At 50.3% G+C, this 19,345-nt stretch overlaps 1 pseudogene; it reads left to right on the top strand.

The window, feature by feature from the left end:
* The first annotated feature begins 6,546 nt into the window (after positions 1-6,546).
* On the top strand, positions 6,547-18,265 carry LOC123815739 (annotated as a pseudogene).
* The last annotated feature ends 1,080 nt before the right edge of the window (positions 18,266-19,345 follow it).

The following is a 19,345-nucleotide window of genomic DNA, read 5'->3' as shown; positions in this document are numbered from 1 at the left end:
CAATATGAATCTACCAGTTCATTCACCTACTGAATTATTCATTTCTATGATGATATTTTTATTTCCAAGAGATCTTTCATATTCTATGATTGGGCATAATTGTCCTATTTTAAATGCCATTATCTTTTACATCTTTCAGATAAGATGGAAACCAGTGGAAGGAGACCCATAGATGCCCTGTTCATCTGTTTCCGTGAAATCAGGAACCTTTCCCTCACAGCACTGGGTCATGATTACATTCCCCTTTGTCATTTCTGCTAATGGCCCATCTCCCCAACGACAGTGCCAGAGTCACAGAACCAGAGTCCTACTCTTGCTCTGCATTCTGTCTCCAGACTCTAATTCTGATTTAGTGGAGACCTTGAAATCCATGCTGGATGATGAACTTGCCTGAGGATTTGATAGCTAAGGTACACTGCCCCTTGTTGTCCTCCTAAGCTCTGAGCCCAGCAGCCTCCTATCACAGAACATTCTGGAACATTGCAACAGTTCACTTGTATGGAGTGCAGAGTCACAGCAAGGCAGGATAGTAAGAAGCAAGGAAAACTGTGCAAGTGGAATGGGGAAACTGCACAAGGAAATTAAGGAAGGCCAAACAGTCTGAACAACTTACAGTCAACTGATGAATTACAAGACCTTATCTCTCCTAACCAAAGACACTTGAGAACAAATTGTTTGTATGTTTCTTTTTTAACAGGAGAATGCATAGTGTAAATCACTCTGGTTGTAATACAAGCAACAGAGACCCAATTAATGCCATTTGTACCAGATGAACCCAAGGCCAGATGAAGTCAGGGGGACAAATAACAACAACAACAACAACAACAACAAAAAATTAGAGCCAGACAGAACTAAGATAAAAGTAAACCAGTAGAGCTGACCAGAGGATAATCCCCAACCCAACTATGCGCTCATTTTGATGCATCAGTGTATTAAAATCACCCCTGGAAAACTGATGAATATTCTGCTGACAGCCTCCCCTAAGATTCTCACCCAGAGAAGAGCGATAAAAACCCTCCAGACAGAGACCTGGGGCAGCTCGCTCTAGAGCGCACCCACATCCCCATGTCAGATAGGAACTTCTTTCTGTCCTTGAGATTATCAGCCAGGGGAGCGGTGGGCAGCAGCAGCTGATACTGAATTTAAGAAAAAAGGAAAAGCAGCCCCAACATCGGAACCTATGTGGCGCTTAGGGTGAGGCCCCGTGTTGCCAGGAGCTGGCCTTTTGCTCACTGCTGGGCCGGGTTACTCTCCAGTTGGACACACGTGGTCTCACAGAACATCAGCATCAGACAAGGACATCCCGAGACCATGACAAACTGAGAGAAAATGACACCACACTGCATTTTGTCTAAACACAGACAAACACAAGGCAGAGAGCACTCACAAAAATACCAGCCACCTGCAGCCAGTGGCTGGCATTTTGGACATGCTGACACAGAAAAATCCCTTGTTCCAGAATGCTCTATTGGACAGAACTGCTCTTCATATTGTCTGGGTTTCCAGTCACAGCACTAGACCCATGAAAAATGAAGGGGCCAATATCTCTCTGACAGACGACACCACATTTCTGTCTGGGACATGAGTACATTTCAAGCTGCTGTATAACAAACCAAACTAGGTTACCTGTGGGCTTGGTGCCTTCAAGCACAAACTGTATTCAGTTCAAACAGGAAACACCTGTCTCCCCATCTCCTTTCCCAGACTGAAGACACTCTCGGAAATCTCATTTCCAAGGGGTGACCTTTCTCTTAGTACAACTCAGGGGCAATGCTTTCAGCAGAGGGTGGGGGAGGCAGGGATCCCACCTCAGGGAGAGGGGTTCTAGGAAGTGAGGAGGGACACAAGGCCGGGGCCAGTAGGGAGACTCCCCTGGTTTACTCAGAACAACCATTCTCACAGTGTGTTCTGTGGAACCCTTGAGGTTTCTAAGGCCCTTCCATGGGATCTATGAGGTCCAATTTATTTTCGTAGGATTAAGGACATCCTTGCTTTGTCACTGTGCTCACATGTGCATGGAGGTAAACTCAGCAGGAATGGAGGCCGGGACACCCAACTGCTAAGCAGGCATTCTTCACCACCACCCCTCACAGACAAGAAAACAAAACCAGTGTCACTTTAGAATGATGCAGTCAAGGGATTGAAAAGTATTATCTTTACTAAATCATCATCCTTAACTAAACATTTACAAAATATCTCAGCTTCCCATCAAGATGGCTGTGTAGGTAAATGTGGTATTTTCATCACCCCAGGACCACATCAAAATCACAACTTCACTACAGACAACCACCATTCAGAACCACCTGAAATCTAGCTGAACACAAGCCCTACAGCCAGGGAATGGAAGAAGCCACATTGAGACTGAAAGGAGGGGACACATGCAGAGCAGCCTGGTCCCACACTTGCATGTGGTTGATAAAAATTGAAAGGGGTATCTCAGCTGTGGAGGCGCCCCTGAGGAGTGAGGCATCCCTGCCCTAAATGACACTCCTCAGCCCAGAGTTTCTGTGCCAGGAGGTCAGGTCTCCACAACTTCTGGCTGGAAGAACTAGCGGTGATGGTGGCTGAGTGACACACAGGCTCTGGAGTCCCAGGCAGTTCCTCTTAAAGGTCTGCACACCCACAGACATGCTCCGAGCTCTGGTGTTGGAATGGCAGCTCAGAAGGAACCAGGAACATACCGGGAGCAACTGGATTCTCTGGCATCAGAGTGAGAGCTGAGGGCAGCTGTCTCCCAGACACAAGTACTGACAGAGACCATTGTCCTTTTCCGAGCCCTCCCCCACTCAGAGCTGGCAGGTGGGCACCATATCTGAGTCTCCAACAACCTGGCTCACACTCCTTGCCACACCCTGATGATTCCCCAAACACCACCCCACCCAACTAACGGGCCCCCCATTGCTCTTTCTAGTGATATTTCCATGCAAACTGCGTGTCTTGGCTCATGCTACAGATTTTCCTAAAGTGTCTCAAACAAGCAGTATCTGGCCTAGGCATGCCCTGTACCTCCAGCTAAGTGGCCCCAGGTCTGGTGCTAGTGGCAGCTGGCCTTGGTTTGCAGCTTGGCCTCTCCCAGGCACCTCCAAGCCCAGCACAAGGAGCAGCCATCTCCAGATTGCTTTGTTGCTCATGCTGGGCAGCCCCAGGCCAGGCATAGGTGGTAGCTGACTGTGGCCTGCAGCTCCCAAGAGGACCTTGAGCCAGCACCACTGATGGAGTGCTTCAGACCAGGAAAAAGCATCACTCAACCACCTCCACAGAAACACACTCAAGGGGCAGACTCAGCGGGCACCAGAGCCTCCACGGTGATTGCGGCCAGTCCTCACAGCTGATCAGCCTGGGGATAAATCCTTTCCATTGCCAACAGCAGTACTGACTCAACTATAACAGCAGGGTGCACATGGCCCACAAGGGGGTGCACCAAGAGTGCCCTGGTTGGGTCACCAGGGTGGCTGCAGCACTGGGCCCTCTGGGACACCTACTGCATGGGGACACTCTACAAAGACCAGGAGATGCTGCAGCTCTGTCTAACACACAGAAAGAAACACAGGAAAGCTGCCTAAATAGGAAGCAAAGCATCATGTCCCAAATGAAAGAACAGAACAAAACTCTAGGAGAACTAAACACAATGGGGACAAGCATTCTACCAGATGCAGAGTTCAAAACACTGCTTATAAGGGTGCTCAGTGAACTCAGGGGAAGAGTAGATGGCATCAGTGTGGAGCTCAGCAAACAGATAGGGCACATAAAAATGGAGATAGAAAACATTACAAAACATTATAAGTGAAAAGTTCAATTACTGACATGAACAACTCATTGTAGGGAATCAACAATAGAGTTAATGAAACACAGGATGAAATAAGAGTTTGAGAAGATAAGAAGCAGAAAAACACCCAATGAGAACAGCAAAATGAAAAAGAATACCAAAAAAATTAAGGATAGTATAAGGAGCCTCTGGAATAACTTCAAGCATACCCATATTTGCATTATGCTGGTGCCCAAAAAGAGAGGAGAGTAAGCAAAGAATCAAAACCGTATGTTTTAAACAATGATTTGGAAAATTTCTCTAACCTGATAAAGGAAGTAGCCATAGAAGTCCAGAAACTGCAGAGTCCCAAACAAGATGAACCCAAAAAGGCCCACACCAAGAAACATCATTAAAATGCCAAAAGTTAAAGACAAGGAGATCATTTTAAAAGCACCAAGATAAAATCAGTTAGTTACCTACAAGGGAGCTGTGGTAAGACTGCCAACTGATATCGCAACAGAAATTTTTCAGGTCAAAACAGATTAGCAAAGCTTTCATTTTTCACTGAAGGACAGATAAAGAGCTTCACAGAGAAGAAAAAGCTACAGCAGTTTAACTGCTCAACCAGTATTACAAGAAATGCTCAAGGGTCCTCTTTAAAATGAAGAAGAAAACTAAGCACAAACATGAATAATGAAATAGCTATAAGTACATATCCATCAAAAATTACTTTAAATGAAAGTAAATTAATTGCTGTAATATAAAGACACATGGTGGTTGAATGAATAACAGAACAACCCTCAGATATGCTGTCTACAAGAGACTCAATTCTCATCAAAAGACAGAGATAGAAAGTAAAACGATGCAAAAAGGTATTTTATGGACAAGGAAACAAACAAACAAACACCTGGGGATAGCAGTCCTTCCACCAGACAACACAGACTTCAACAAAGGCGATATAACAAGAGGGAAAGAAGGGCCCGCCATTTCCATTTCTTGGTATTTATCTGAAGAAACCCAAAACACTAACCAAAAAGACATACACATCCACATGTTCATTGCAGTGTTATTTACAAAAGCCAACATATGGAAGCTACCTAAGTGTCCATCAAGAGATGATATGATTTTAAAAAATTGGTGCATATGCACAACAAAGTCTGACTCAGCCACACACACACACACACAAAGAATGACGTCTCTCCATGGGCAACAACACAGTGGAGGGCACGGTGCTGAGTGAAACAGTCAGACAGAGAAGGACAAACGCCAGGTGACTGAGCCTGCATAGGGAATCTAACACATACGGTAATCAAGCGGAACAGAAACAGACTCATAGACACAGGGAACAGACTGATGGTTGCGGGATGGGAGGGGGCTGAGTGGGCTGGGTAGAATGGTGAAGGGATTAAGAAGGACACATTGGTACAGAACAGTCATGGGGATGTAAAGTGCAGCACAGGGAATACAGTCATTAATATTGTAATAACTACATATGGTGTCAGGTGGGTACTGGATTTATCAGAGTGATTGGTTTGTAATTTATTTAAATGTCTATTCATAGAGTCGTACACCTTAAACTAATATAATATTATACATCAACTGTCATTGAAAAATTTAAAAAATTAAAATAATTGTATCTTGAATTCAGTATATAAATGGATTAATTCTTAACTGTCCTTAACGAAAATGGAGAATTAAAAAAATACCATGTCTCCTATAATGACTGGGAAAGTACACAAACACACTCTGCTACATCCCCAAGTGCCATGAACCCAGGAAAGTGACCTGTGAGAGCTGAGTCAGCCTCTTCTTCACGGAACAGCAAGTTCACTTAAGAGAATGAGAGACACAGAACCTGTGATGACTGAGGTGTGGTGAACTGGCCGAACACTCTCTCAAATGAACGTGAGCTTCTCCCTCAAGGAAAGTCAGCAGGCAGTTGACACTTGACAGCACTTGTTGTCTGAATGGAATGGAAGCTCTCTGAGGAAAACCAGGATTCTGGCAAAGGTGTGTCTCACCACAGCAGCCAGACAGCTTCCCAGAGCTGACAGCCGTTTCCACCAACGTGGGATCTGCGGTAATGTTAACAAAAGTGATTTTTCATGGTGTGTCATTAAATGCATCAACACTGGGAGATCTCTATCACTTAGTGAAACAAGGCATTACTTTCAAATAATCCTGCATCAGTACAAGAGCCACTCAAGTAATATAACAGGATAGGAGATACTCAATGGATTTGTTTCAGGTTCCATTTTGTAAAGAGCTTTTGAGGAACTACCACTTGTGAGGATTTAGGGTATGATGAAAGCTGGATATCCACACTTATCTGAAAAGGTTTTCAAAATGTTCCTCCTCTGTATTTGTGTGAGGCTGAATATTTTATTATATACTGCAACAAAAAAAGAGATTTAATGCAGACACAAATATGAAAATCCAGCAGACTTCCAAGGATACAGACAAGAAGTGAGCCTTGCAAACTATAAATATAAGCAGATTCACTCTTCTCACTATGTTGTTTGTTTTGTTTTGTTTTGTTTTTGTTTTTTTTGTGAAATGGCTATTTTTTCACAAAAAATATTATTTCTGTTAACATAGTTTATTAATACTATTCTAAATGAATTAAAAACTTTGTCAAACTGTTTTATTCCTTGTATGGTAAATATTGATAGCTATAACGCACACAAACAAAATCATTTTTGGGATTCTCCCTAATTTGTAAGACTCTATAGATATTCTGACACCGAAATGTTTTGACAGTCGCTGAATAAAACAGCATGTGGGCCAGGACTCTGGGAGACAGCGGGAGAGTCCTCCATGCACCGGGAGGGCACAGCGCAAAGTCCCGGGTCCCCAAACCTGGCTGCCAGGGTCTCATCCCGAAGACTGAGCCTGCAGCCGGGACGCTCAATGCTCCGGGGTCATCTCCCCAGGGATTTCCCTTCTTCCTCTGGCGGCTTCTTCTGCCTGGATACTCATAACACTAAAGCAGTTCTCACTCCAATTGGGTGGTGGGCTCTAGAGAGGCCAATCAGCATCAACGTGGTTCCGGATATACTGACCAAGCCGAGAAGTAGAACTCATTCTCTCCAAACTATCAGGGTCTGGGTCATGGGACCCCGAGCTCTGCTACTGCTGCTCTCGGGGGCCCTGGCGCTGACCAAGACCTGGGCGGGTGAGTGCGGGGTCGGGAGGGAACGGTCTCTGCCGGGCAGGAGCGAGGGGACCCGGAGGGGCGCAGGACTCCGGTACAGCACTTCTCCAGCACCCGCAGCCCAGACCCCAGACCCCCGAGTCCCTCCTCCGCCCCGACTCTACCCTCCCCCTCCTGTCAACCACCGTCCCTTTTTACGTCCCCACGGCCCCTGCCCACACCGGGCGGACCGCGGACACTAGGACACGCATGCTCCCCGCCCCCAGGTACGCACACCCTGCAAATTTCCAGCACCTCCTGTACGGACCAGGCCGCGGGAAGTCCCGGTTCATCGACGTCAGCTACGTGGACGACACGGAGATCTCGCGGTTCGACAGCGACGCCCCGAACCCGAGGCTGGAGCCGCGGGCGCCGTGGATGGAGCAGCCGTGGGTGGAGCAGGAGAGGCCGGACTATTGGAACTAGCGGACAGGGGTTTGCCAGCACGAGGCACAGACTAACGAAGCGAACCTGAACAAGCTGCGCGCCCACTACAACCAGAGCGAGGACCGTGAGCCACGCGCTCCCGGGGCCGGTCACGACCCCCACCCCACGGACAGGCCGTTGTCACCCTGAGTCTCTCTGTCCGAGCGTCATCTCGAGGCTTTGGAACCCGCCTGCCCCCTTTCTGGGAGGAGCGCGTGGGAATTTTGATCCGTTTGATTTTCACTTTAGATGTAATCACCTCGGGTCAACTCCGGACAAATGGAGGGGGGACCCGGCTAAGTGGGCAGCGCTGACCCCGGGGCGGGGGCGGGGTCGCACACCTTCCAGGAAATGAGGGGCTGCGTCCTGGGATCTGATGGACGCTTCCTCCGCGGGTTCAGTCGGTTCGCCTACGACGGCACCGCCTACTTTGCCCTGAACGAGGACCTGCGCTCCTGGACCGTGGTCAACACGGCGGCCCCGAAAACCTAGCGTAAGTTGGTGGCTCTCCCTGATGCGGAAGAGAAGAGGTTATTTCTGGGGAGACTTTGCGTGCACTGGCTTAACCAGCTCCTGGAGAAGGGGAAGGAGACGCTGCAAAGAGCAGGTAGCAGGGCGCGGGCCTCCCTGAGGAGGGCATCTGTGAGCTGGGGCGGCTTCCTACAAGGAGAGGAGGAAATGGGGCAGTGTCAGAATCCCCCTCCTGCTCGGCAGAGGGAAGAGTCCCCCGGGTTTCCTTATTCTGTGACTCACAGTTTCGTTCCTAATTCTGTGACTCACAGTTTCGTAGAAGACAAGTTTTCCACGGACCAGAGGGAGGAATCGGCTGGTAGACAGGAGACAGCGCTCAGCTGCTCGCTTCCTCCTGTGCCCCCCAGTTCCTAACAGGCCACCCACTAGTACCGGTTTGTAGCTCCCTGGTTGGGGATCCCCACTCTAAAAACCAAAAGGGGCCCATCCCCTCCCTGAAACAGCCCACCGCCGTTCCCTCACACCCTGCAGCACCTGGTGCACCAGGACGCTCACCCTGGCTCTGGGGCTGAGACCTCTGCAGGCCTGACTCTGACTTTTCTGAGTCAACTAGCACCTGACTCTGTGTCTCCCCTTAGAGACCTAGGTCCTCCTACCCTATGTTCTCACCTTTTTCCTGGAACTTTCCAAGACATAGGAGATTATCCCCAATGCCTCTGTCCCTGCTAGTGTCCCAATGGTGCACTCCCTTCCCCCACCCCGCTGTCCTGTCCACTCTCAGGGTGCTCACATGAGCACTGCTGGAGTGTCCCATGACCATGCAAAGTTCCTGAATTTTCTCACCCTCCCCTCAGACCCTCCAAAGACACATGTGACCCACCACCCCATCTCTCACTGTGAGGTCACCCTGAGGTGCTGGGCCCTGGGCTTCTACCCTGCGGACATCACCCTGACCTGGCAGCGTGATGGGGAGGACCTGACCCAGGACATGGAGCTTGTGGACACCAGGCCTGCGGGGGATGGGACCTTCCAGAAGTGGGCAGCTGTGGTCGTGCCCCCTGGAGAGGAGCAGAGATACACGTGCCCATGTGCAGCACCAGGGGACTGCCTGAGCCCCTGACCCTGAGATGGGGTGAGGAGGGGGATGTGGGGCACAGAGCCTCTCCTCAGGGTGTCCCAGAGCAGGGTCAGGACTCACATCTGAGGGTAACCTCTCACCTTCCCTCAAGACACCCCTCCTCAGACCTCCATCACCATCTAGGGCATCCCTGCTGCCCTGGGTGCTGCTGCTGCAGCTGTGGCTGCTGGAGCTGTGCTGTGGAGGAGGAAGGACTCAGGTTGGCAAGGGGTGGGGCTGAGTTTCCTTTCCCCTGGGGGTCAAGACCAGATGGAAGTGTGCTCTGCCTCCTTTATGGGCATTGTAACCCCACACGGGTGCTTGTCCATCTGGGGCCTATTTGCTAACACTGAGTCTTTAGTGAGGTCCGTGGGAAAGTGAAGGACAAATTTATCACCTGATGATTCTAGTGATGGGGAGATTCCCAGATGTCACAAGTCAGTGGGGAAGGTCCCTTCTGAGGACAGACATCCAGATGGGCAGTTGATCTACTCCCCACATGTGTACTTTCCCTGTATTTCCTGATCCTATCCCTAGTGTTCAGTCACAGTTCTGGAACCTTCCCTGTGCTTCAGGAGTGTGGGGGCTTCTTTCAGGGTCATGGGACCCAGCCTTCCCCCTGACTTCTCACAGAACATTTTCTTCCCACAGGCAGAGGCAAGGAGAGCTATGATCAGGCTGCTTGTAAGTCTGGGTGTCAGAGAAGTGACATCTGGGACCCTTGGGAGAGTGTGGGCTGGAGTCTGTGAGGGGGGCTCCCCTATCCCTAACTCTGCTGTTGTGTCTCCCCCAGTCAGCGACAGTGCCCAAGGGCTCTGAAGTGTCTCTCACAGCTCCTAAGGGTGAGACCCTGAGGGCAGGAAGTGGGGGGGGGGCTTGGGACCGAGGGGCACAATTGGGTTTTGGGGACTCTCAGAGTGGGACATTCTGAGGATGCAGTGGGCTGTGGGAGAATGTGACACTTCTGAGACTGACCTGAACTTCTTCATGACAACTTTCTTCCCAGTGTGACAGAGCTGCTTTCTACAGGACTTGGTGCTAAATAGTCAGTCCAGCCTCCCTTTGGGATTATGAATCCCTGACTGCTGATTGTACATGAGTGTGTGTGTGTGTATATATATATGTATATGTAAACATAATAGATGGACACTAAACACTCCAAGGTGTATTGTTTCTGGTAGGCGTTATTCTGTCTACACCTTCACCCTGTTTGTTAACCTGTTCTAAGTCACTTTACATTCATAAACTTACCATGAGGTGTGAAGATAACCAGGAGGGACAGACTGTGTGACACAGGAAAGGGGACCTCACGTCTCCCCACTGATGTTCCCTGTGACCTCCTGTGCTCCATGCGCAATTAAGGGTTTCTTCCCGCACATCCAAATGTGACCTTTTGTGCCTCTAGCCATAGCTGGTTGAGTCCCCTGATTCTAAATGAGTGCCATTTTGTAGACTAGGAGTCTCCCCCAAGCTTTCAGGGCCCCTTATTGTAGACTTGAGGGGTATCTGTGTGGGGGTGCAGAGAGCTGACCAACAGAAGGTGAGAACAGCAGGAAGTGTTCCAGCATCCATTGCAGACACTGCTCTCATTCTGTGGATGCTGAGTCCTGGAAAGTCATGGCCAAGGAGCCCATGTCCTTAGTGGCTTCCTCTGAGAGTTCTTCCCCAACAGAGAGCCCTCGGGCCACAGGGTCAGTCTGGCTGCTGGACTGAGAACAGAATCAGGAGACAAGGGACCAGCAAGGCAGGAGGGAAAGGTGTGAGGAAGCTCCCAGGGTTCCAGGCTGCAGGTGCTGGGTGTTCTGACGGGGCTGTGAGTGGTGGACACAGTGGGAAGGGACTGGACCCTGAAGGCATTTGGAAGATGGAGTTCACAGCATTTCCTAGTGATTAAAATCTGGGGTGTGGGAAAGGAGTCAAGGTGGACACCCCACGTTTGTACTGTGCCAGCAAAAAGATAGGGTTATATCAGCAGAGATGGGGAGGACTCTGGCAGAAAATTGGGGCGGGGATGGGTGGGCATTTCAAGCTTTCAGCTGAAGAGAAGGTCAAGGTGAGATAGCTGATAGACATACCAGTGAGGTGTCAGGTTGGACAGATGAGTGTGGGGACCTTGAGGAGAAATGTCTGGGCTGCAGACATAGGTGTGGAAGTGATGATGACATTAAAGCCATGAATGTGGATGAGGCCACCAAGGGAGCCAGGGCTGTGGAAGAGGAAAGAACAAGGACTGGACACTGTACCTCCCTGTCCCAACAGTGGGGACGTTCATCCTGGTGACCCACCCAGGTTGGTGACAGTTAGGTCTTCCCATCATACAGTCACCATTTGGTGTGTGTCATTCATCAGTAATTTATAGGGAGATATTCTGAGATTGTCCTGCTGTGCTCTTCACCACTTCTACACTCACCCTCCTTAGCCCCTCTCATACCTTCCACCCAAGTCAGCGAAAATATGATGTTTGTCCTGTACTAGCCCTGAGTAGTTTTCACACGGATGGACAGTACAGCACAGGGAGTACAGTCAGTAATATTGTTGTGAATATTTATGGTGTCAGATGGGTCCTAGATTTATCACGCAGATTACTCAATAAGCTATGTAAATGTTTAACCTTTGCACTTTGCAGCTGAAACTAGTATAATATTGTATGTCAACTGTAATTGAAAAAGTAAAAAAATATTCAAAGTTAAAAAAAAATTATAACTTGGACTTCATGCTCAATATTCTGAGAGCAGTTTTGGGGAGAAATTTGAGTATTTTATGACAAGCCCACAAGCCACCCTGGTCTCGAGTAGACTTGGATGCACACAATTCTGTGATGCGGTAAGACCCAGGGTTGGGGAAAGGCCTTAAATCCACATTTCAATGTTCTTCCCACCCTCGGGAAGGAAAGGTAGTTCATATATTTGTCATATGAGGGTGGAAGGTACATGCTGTTTTCTCTACCATGGGGTAAAGTCAAGCAGAGGATTTAGAAAGTGGCTCTCAGTTCAACATAATGAAAATCTCCAAATGCTCGCTCTCTGCAATTAACCCTCTGACTGATTTTTTGGAAGAAATAATGGAATCCAAAAATTTCTACATTAAACATAAAAGGATTTCTATGTGGGGTATTGGGAGCTCATTTTATTTCAGAAAAAGCCACAGACAGACCTGGGGCTGTGAGCAGCCAGAGCTGTGGGACTAGAACCCACAGAAAGACCAGTCTGGGTCACAGGGATGATGGTGTGAGGGACTTGGGGACAAGCTCTGACAAGAGAAGGAGCTGAAGGAAAGGGCCCAGCAGGAAACACCAAGATGGGAGCTGCAGGCACAGATGTCCCTGCACCCCAATGACATGTGATCTAAGCTCAAGCTCTACCCAGGGGACAGGGGACACTTTCTGTGTCTCCTGCCCACTGCTCCTGAGAGGCATCTCAGTCATTGCCATCTCTATCCATGGTCACCAGACCTGCCTGAGGGTGCCATCCTGTGGTCATGTCCTGTGTCACATGCACTGTCCTCAAGGTCTTGCCCAGCATCTCCATGGTGCTTCACCTGCACAGACACCACCAGAGGCTGCAGCACATTCACACTCCACAGCAGCCACCAGTGCCTTCCAGTGACCAGAGCCACCCACACCATCCTGATGCTGGTGGTCACCTCTGTCACATCCTACATACTGGAACCCATTTTCACTTGTGTTACATCCCTGTGTGAGTGGGTCCCCATCTCTGGTGGGTGCAGACCTCCCCTAGTTGGCTTCCTGTTCTCCTGCTCTTCGCCCCTCACTGCGGCTGCTCAGGGATCCTAGAGCTCCTGGGGTCATGAACTGTTGAAAGGGACTGTTGACAATCTAATCTGTGGGTGTCTGTTTATAATATTCTTTTTTTTATCATTTTGCAGTATTTCATTTCACTATTTTTTCTGTCTTATTTTTGTTTTAATTGTTGTTCAAGTAATAATATTCTTAATTACACTGTTTAGTGATCCTTCACTGAATGCCAATGTTGTGCATAAAATCCATGGTGAAGTTTATTTGTAACTTAAAATATAACTGACACACAACCTAGTGTAAGTGTAAGGTGCCCAGTGTGTTTATGTGATGCACTTACATTCACTCATATGCCGCCTAATGGTGGTGATCCGCCCTGAGAAGCGTGTGGTTGTGTGATGTTGTGGTTGTGCGAACAGCACAGAGGCCCTCACACCTGGATGGTCTCCCTACTGCTCACCTGGACTGCAGGGCTCAGCCTGTTGCTCCTGGGCTGCAAGCCCGCACAGCACGTTACTGCACAAAACAACACAAGATTAAATCAACACGGGAAAATGACGCCCTCAGGAGACTCAGTAAACACATGTAAGAGGCTGCAGCAACCATAAAAAGCACACTGTTTACTGCAAAATGTTTTTTAAATCTTCAACCAAGGAGCTGTTTATTGATGAGAGACAGAGAGAGAGAGAAACATAGATCAGTTGCCTTTACTTCCTTTGTGGCCAACTCCTGTTTGCATGTGAGTGGGCTTTAACGTGCACAGATGAATGAATCCCTTTAGTAAGAATTTCTCATTTATAAGGTTAACATTTTAAATTTTTACAGTGAATATACATTCATCATATGAATTATATATTATCTATGTCCACATAATTAATTTAAAAAGCATTGTTGGCATGCATAAAAGGGAAAGACAGATGTGGAGGAAAGTCAAGAGCTCAGCCCAGGGCTGACAGTGCTGGGCTCCATGTCTGGGCTCTGGGCAATGAACTTGCACACCTTCCCCCACTCCTTACTCAGGGCGCTGCCCTCTGTGGAGGCCAAGCTGGGTCATTTCCTTCTTCTGGGCCATGGTCATCCTCAATGATCTGTTGCTTTACCACATGTGCACAGAGGTAAACTTAGCAAGAACAGAGACTGGGACACCCAACTGCATTAGCAGGCATTCCTCACTACGACTCCCTCACAGACTAGACAACAAAACCAGTGTCACTTTAGAACAACATGGTTGAAGGATTGAAAAATATTACTTTTACTAAATCATCTTCCTTGAATCAACAGTTTTAAAAATCTTGGTTTCCAGTCAAGATGGCTATGAAGATAAATGGAGTGCTTTCATGACCCTACAGCTACATCAGAATCACAACTGCACTGCAAACAACCATCATTCAGAACCATGATCTTCCTCCAGGTAATAAACCTGAGTTAGAGCACTGAGTTCAGCGTGCTGGGCAGATTTTACCTCCAGTTGATGAGAGCTCTCAATTATGTCCACCATGGAAGTTAGTGGATGTTCTGCTGGCTAATGTCCCTGGTCATCTCTCAGATAACATCCCTCTGTAACCAACTTAAAGCAGCAGCATCAATAGGAGTTTTCTGTAAATCATTCCTAGGAAGCAGTAGGTGGTCAGTCAGCACAACACAACTGTCTCCATGGTGTAAAGGGGGTAACAGGTGCAGGGTTAAGGTGATCACACTGAGTACAAGTCACATCAGGTACAGAGAGCAGGACACTTCCTGAGAAGCCAAAGGACAGGCGGAGACATGGTGAGTGGGCTGAGAGGTCAGTGAAGAGTCAGGGGAATGAGGAACACAAATACTTAAGAGAACACCACAACTGTCACTTGTGTCTGGTTATGGAGCTTAGAGGTAGCAGACCTGGGTCTCCCCCTACCCCCCCACCTCCCCCACAGGGAGGTGGAAAGACTCCACGAGAAAGGCTCAGGGCACAGTTCTGGGTTCCCCAGCCCGGCGGGCCTCATGAGGCTGACTCAGTTCCCGCCCCCTTGGGCACCTGAATAATAGAGCAACCTATTTTTCTCACTATGGTTTCAGTATCAAGTCCTCAAGATAACGGTTCTCTGTCTCCCAGACCCGCGTGATACGGGATATGAGACCCAGACCCCTGCTCCTGCTCCTCCTGGGGGTCCTGGTGCTGACTGAGACCTGGGCTGGTGAGTGCGGGGTCGGGAGGGAATGGCCAGGGTTGGGGCTGGAGCGTGGGGACTCGGAGGCGACACAGCACCCCGGACCCAGACCCCAGAGCTCGGACTTCTGCCCCAGCCCTGATCCCTTTCCCCGCCCCCTCCTTTCAACCGGAGCCCCCCGTTCGTTCCGCCCCCCGAAACCCATGGGGGCCCCCTGCCCCTGCCGGCCCCACCAGGGGACCCAGGACAAACGTCCTACCCGCCCCCAGACCCCCACAGCCTAAGATACTTGCACACCGCCTTGTACGGACCCGGACGCGGACAGTACCGGTACATCGTCGTCATCTACGTGGACGACTCGGAGATCCTGCGGTTCGACAGCGACGCCGCGAGTCCCAGGCTGCAGCCTCGGGTGCCCTGGCTGGAGCAGCCGTGGATGGAGCAGGAAGGCGCACAGTTTTGGGAGGCGCAGACGCGGGAGATCAAGCACAACGAACGGTGGAGCAGAGCGAACCTGAACGAGCTGAGCGCCCACTACAACCAGAGCGACAACGGTGAGCCACGCGCGCCCGGGTTGTGGCAAAGCCCCCATCCCCATGGACGGGCCGCCTTCACCCCGAATCTGAGAGTCTCAGCGTCACCCCGACCATGTGGGACCCGCAGGTGTCCCAACCCCGAACACCACGCGGGGATTTTGAGTCTGTATCACTTTCAGTTTAGTATTACTGCAGGGGCTCTGGGTCACGAGGAACTTTCCTAGGAGCCTGTTTCATTGGTCGCTGCTGACCTCGGGGCGGGGTCAGTGTCCCCCACTTGGCAGGAAGTGACAGGCTGCGTTGTGGAGTCAGAGGACCGGCGCTTCCTCCACGGATTCAGTCAGTTCGCCTACAACGGCGCCGACTACGTCGCCCTGAACCAGGACCTGCGCGCCTGGAATGCAGCCGCGGGGGTCAGCTGGAGCAACATTGTGCGGGTCCCTGACGCGGACGTTCGGAGGGTCTTCCTGGAGGACACGTGTGTGCACCGGCTCCGCCTGTTCCTGGAAAAGGGGAAGGGGACTCTGCTCCGGGCAGGTACCAGGGCGCGGGCCTCCCCGAGGAGGGGATCTGAGGGCTGGGGCGGCTTCCTACAAGGAGAGGAGGGAACTGGGGCAGTGTCAGAATGTCCTTCCTCCTCGAGAGAGGGAAGAGTCCCCCAGATTTCCTTATTCTGTGACTCACCCCAGCCCAACTTTCCCTAAAGGACAATAAGGGACCCAGCCTCTCCCTGAAACACCCCACAGCAGTTCCCTCACACCCTGCAGCACCTGGTGCACCAGGACACTCTCCCTGGTTCTCAGGCTGAGACCCTCTCTGGCGGCCTGATTTGGGCTTTTGTGAGTCATCAGCCTCCCCTTGAGTCTGTGTCTCCACACAGAGACCTGGACACTCCTACCCTAGGTTCTCGCCATGAGTCTGGAACGTTCCAGGAAATAAGAGATAATCCCAGGTGACTGTCCAGGCTGGTGCCTGGGTGGTGAGCTCCCTTCCCCCACCCCCACTGTCCTGTCCACTCTCAGGGTGGTCACATGAGCACTGATAGAGTGTCCCATGACCATGCAAAGTTCCTGAATTTTCTCACTGTCCCCTCAGACCCTCCAAAAACACTCCTGACCCACCACCCCATCTCTGACCATGAGGTCACCCTGAGGTGCTGGGCCCTGGGCTTCTACCCTGCGGACATCACCCTGACCTGGCAGCGTGAAGGGGAAGACCTGACCGAGGACATGCAGCTAGTGGACACCAGGCCTGCAGGGGGACGGGACCTTCCAGAAGTGGGCAGCTCTGACTGTGCCCCCTGGAGAGGAGCAGAGATACATGTGCCATGTGCAGCACCAGGGGCTGCCTGAGCCCCTGACCCTGAGATGGGGTGAGGAGGGGATGTGGGCACAGAGCCTCTCCTCAGGGCATCCCTGAGCAGGGTCAGGACTCAGGCCTGAAGTTGAGCTCTCACCTTCCCCCTGTAGACCCCTCTCCTCAGACCACCATCACCATCATGGGCATTGCTGCTGTCCTGGGTCTCCTTGGAGCTGTGGTCACTGGAGCTGTGCTGTGGAGGAGGAAGAGCTCAGGTGGGCAAGGGGTGGGGCTGAGTTCCCTGTCCCCCTGGGGGTCAAGCCCAGGTGGAAGTGAGTTCTGCCTCATTAAAGGGCATCGTGTCCTCACACTGGTGCTTGTCCATCTGGGGCCTGTTTCCTAACACTGACTCTTTAGTGAGGCCCGTGGGAAAGTGAGGGACACATTTATCACCTGATGATTCTAGCAATGAGGACTGATACGCAGCTGTCCCAGGTCAGAGGGAAAGGTCCCTGCTGAGGACAGACGTCCAGAGGGGTGTTATGTCCAGTCCCAGCACATGTACTTTCCCTGTATTTCCTGATCCTACTCTTGCTGTTGAATCACTGTTCTGAAACCTTCCTCATGGTTCAGGAGTGTGGGGCTCCTTTAGGGTCACAGGACCCAGCCTTTCCCCTGACTTCACACAGTAGATTTTCTTCACACAGGCAGAGTCAGGGAGAGATGCTCAGGCTGCCTATAAGTCTGGGTGTTGGGGAGGTGACGTCTGGGTCCCTTGGGAGAGTGTGGGCTGGATCTGTGAGGGGGGCTCCCTCACCCATAACTCTGCTGTTGTGTCTTCCCCAGGCAGTGACAGTGCCCAGGGCTCTGATGTGTCTCTCACAGCTCCTGACAGTGAGACCCTGAGGGCAGGAAGTGGGAGGGTATTTGGACCCAGGGGCACAACTGGATTTTGGGGATCCCCACAGTGGGACAATTGAGCCGCGGTGGCTGTGGGAGAATGTGACACTTCTGAGACTGACCTGAGTTTGTTCAGGACAACTTTCTTTCCCAGCGTGACAGAGCTGCCTTGTCCTGGTTTGGTGCTAAAACAGTCACTGCAGCCTCCCCTTGGGACTTTCAGGATCCCTGACTGCTGTTTCTGCAACCAACATCAGAATGTGTCTGCGTTTTCATCAGTATTATGTGAGGAGCAGGTCACCAGGCCACCCTCCCCACAGGGACCTGTGCCCTCTCCCCTGGGTCCTGTCCTGTCCTAGCAGAGTTGAAGTGAGACCATCCCCATCCTGGTCATTTCTCATCTGGGTCATCTTTGTTGCTCCTTTGTCTTTGCCATTTCAGGAGAACCTTGTCCCACTAGGACCTGGGATCCCAGGTACTTCAATGTCACCCAGGCCTTGTCCTCACTCTAGGACTGTGCTCAGTGAGGGCTTCCTGTGACCGTGTCAGCCTGGGCTCAGGCCTGGGTCTGGCCCTCAGCCTCTGTTTTGGGTATTTTATTGTTTCTTTCTTTTTGTACATGTTATATGTATTCTTATTTTCTTATTAAATTAATGGTATATTTTATTAGATTATTGGGGTGTGTTTTTATTATATGTATTGGGGTACATTGGATAAGAGGATCGTGTAGGTTTCAGGTGCACATTTCTATGATACAGGATCTGTACATTGCACTGGGTGCCCACCTCCCAGAGTCAAACCATCCTCTCTCACCAGGTATTAGGCCCCTCCTCCCCCAACCCCCTTCCCTCTGGGGGCCACCACACTGCTGTCTGTGTCCATGAGTTTCAAGTTTATGTCCCACATGTGAGAGAAATCATAGGGTTCTTAGCTTTTTCTCACTGACCTATTTCACTTAGCATGATATTCCCGAGGTCCATCCATGTTGTTGCAAAGGGCAGTATTTTGTCATTTCTTAGGGCTAAGTACCTCCTCCTCAGGGAACTTAGAACATTTTCCCTGTCTCCTGCCCACTGCTCCTGAGGGACATCTCAGTAATGACCATCTCAGTCCCTACTATGGAGACCTGCCTGAGTGTGCCTGCCCTCATGGGGTCATGTCCTGTGTCACGTTCACTGTCCTCACAGTCTGGTCCAGCGTCTCCATGGTGCTTCCCCGCACAGATACCTCCAGAGGCTTCAGCACATTCATACCCCTGTAGCCACCAATGCCCTCCAGTGACCAGAGCCACCCACATTGTGCTCATGCTGGTGGTCACCTGTGTCACCTCCCATGCACTAAATTCTATTTCCAACTTTTTCCATCACTGTGTGAGAGGGCCCCCATCTCTGCTGGGTGCAGACCTACCCTAGCTGGCTTCCTGTTCTCCTGCTCCTCACCCCTCATGGCAGATGCTCAGGGATCCTAGAGCTCCTGGGGTCATGAACTGTTGGAAGTGGCTGTTGACAATCTCATCTGTGGGTGTCAGTGTTTACAATATTCTTAATTACATTGTTCAGTGATCCTTCACAGAATGCCAAAGTTGTACATAAAACCCATTAGAACTTGATTTTTAAGTTAAAATATAACTGACACACAACTTGTGTAAGTGTAAGGTGCCGAGTGTGTTTATTTCATGCACTTACATCACTCATGTGCCCCCTAAAGGTGGTGATGCACCCTGAGAAATGTGTGGTTGTGCGATGCTGTGGTTG

This window comes from Phyllostomus hastatus, unplaced genomic scaffold (genome assembly GCF_019186645.2).
Source record: "Phyllostomus hastatus isolate PE091 unplaced genomic scaffold, TTU_PhHast_1.1 phas_contig_1039, whole genome shotgun sequence".
NCBI lineage: Eukaryota > Metazoa > Chordata > Mammalia > Chiroptera > Phyllostomidae > Phyllostomus > Phyllostomus hastatus.
This window is presented reverse-complemented; position numbering and strand designations above follow the sequence as displayed.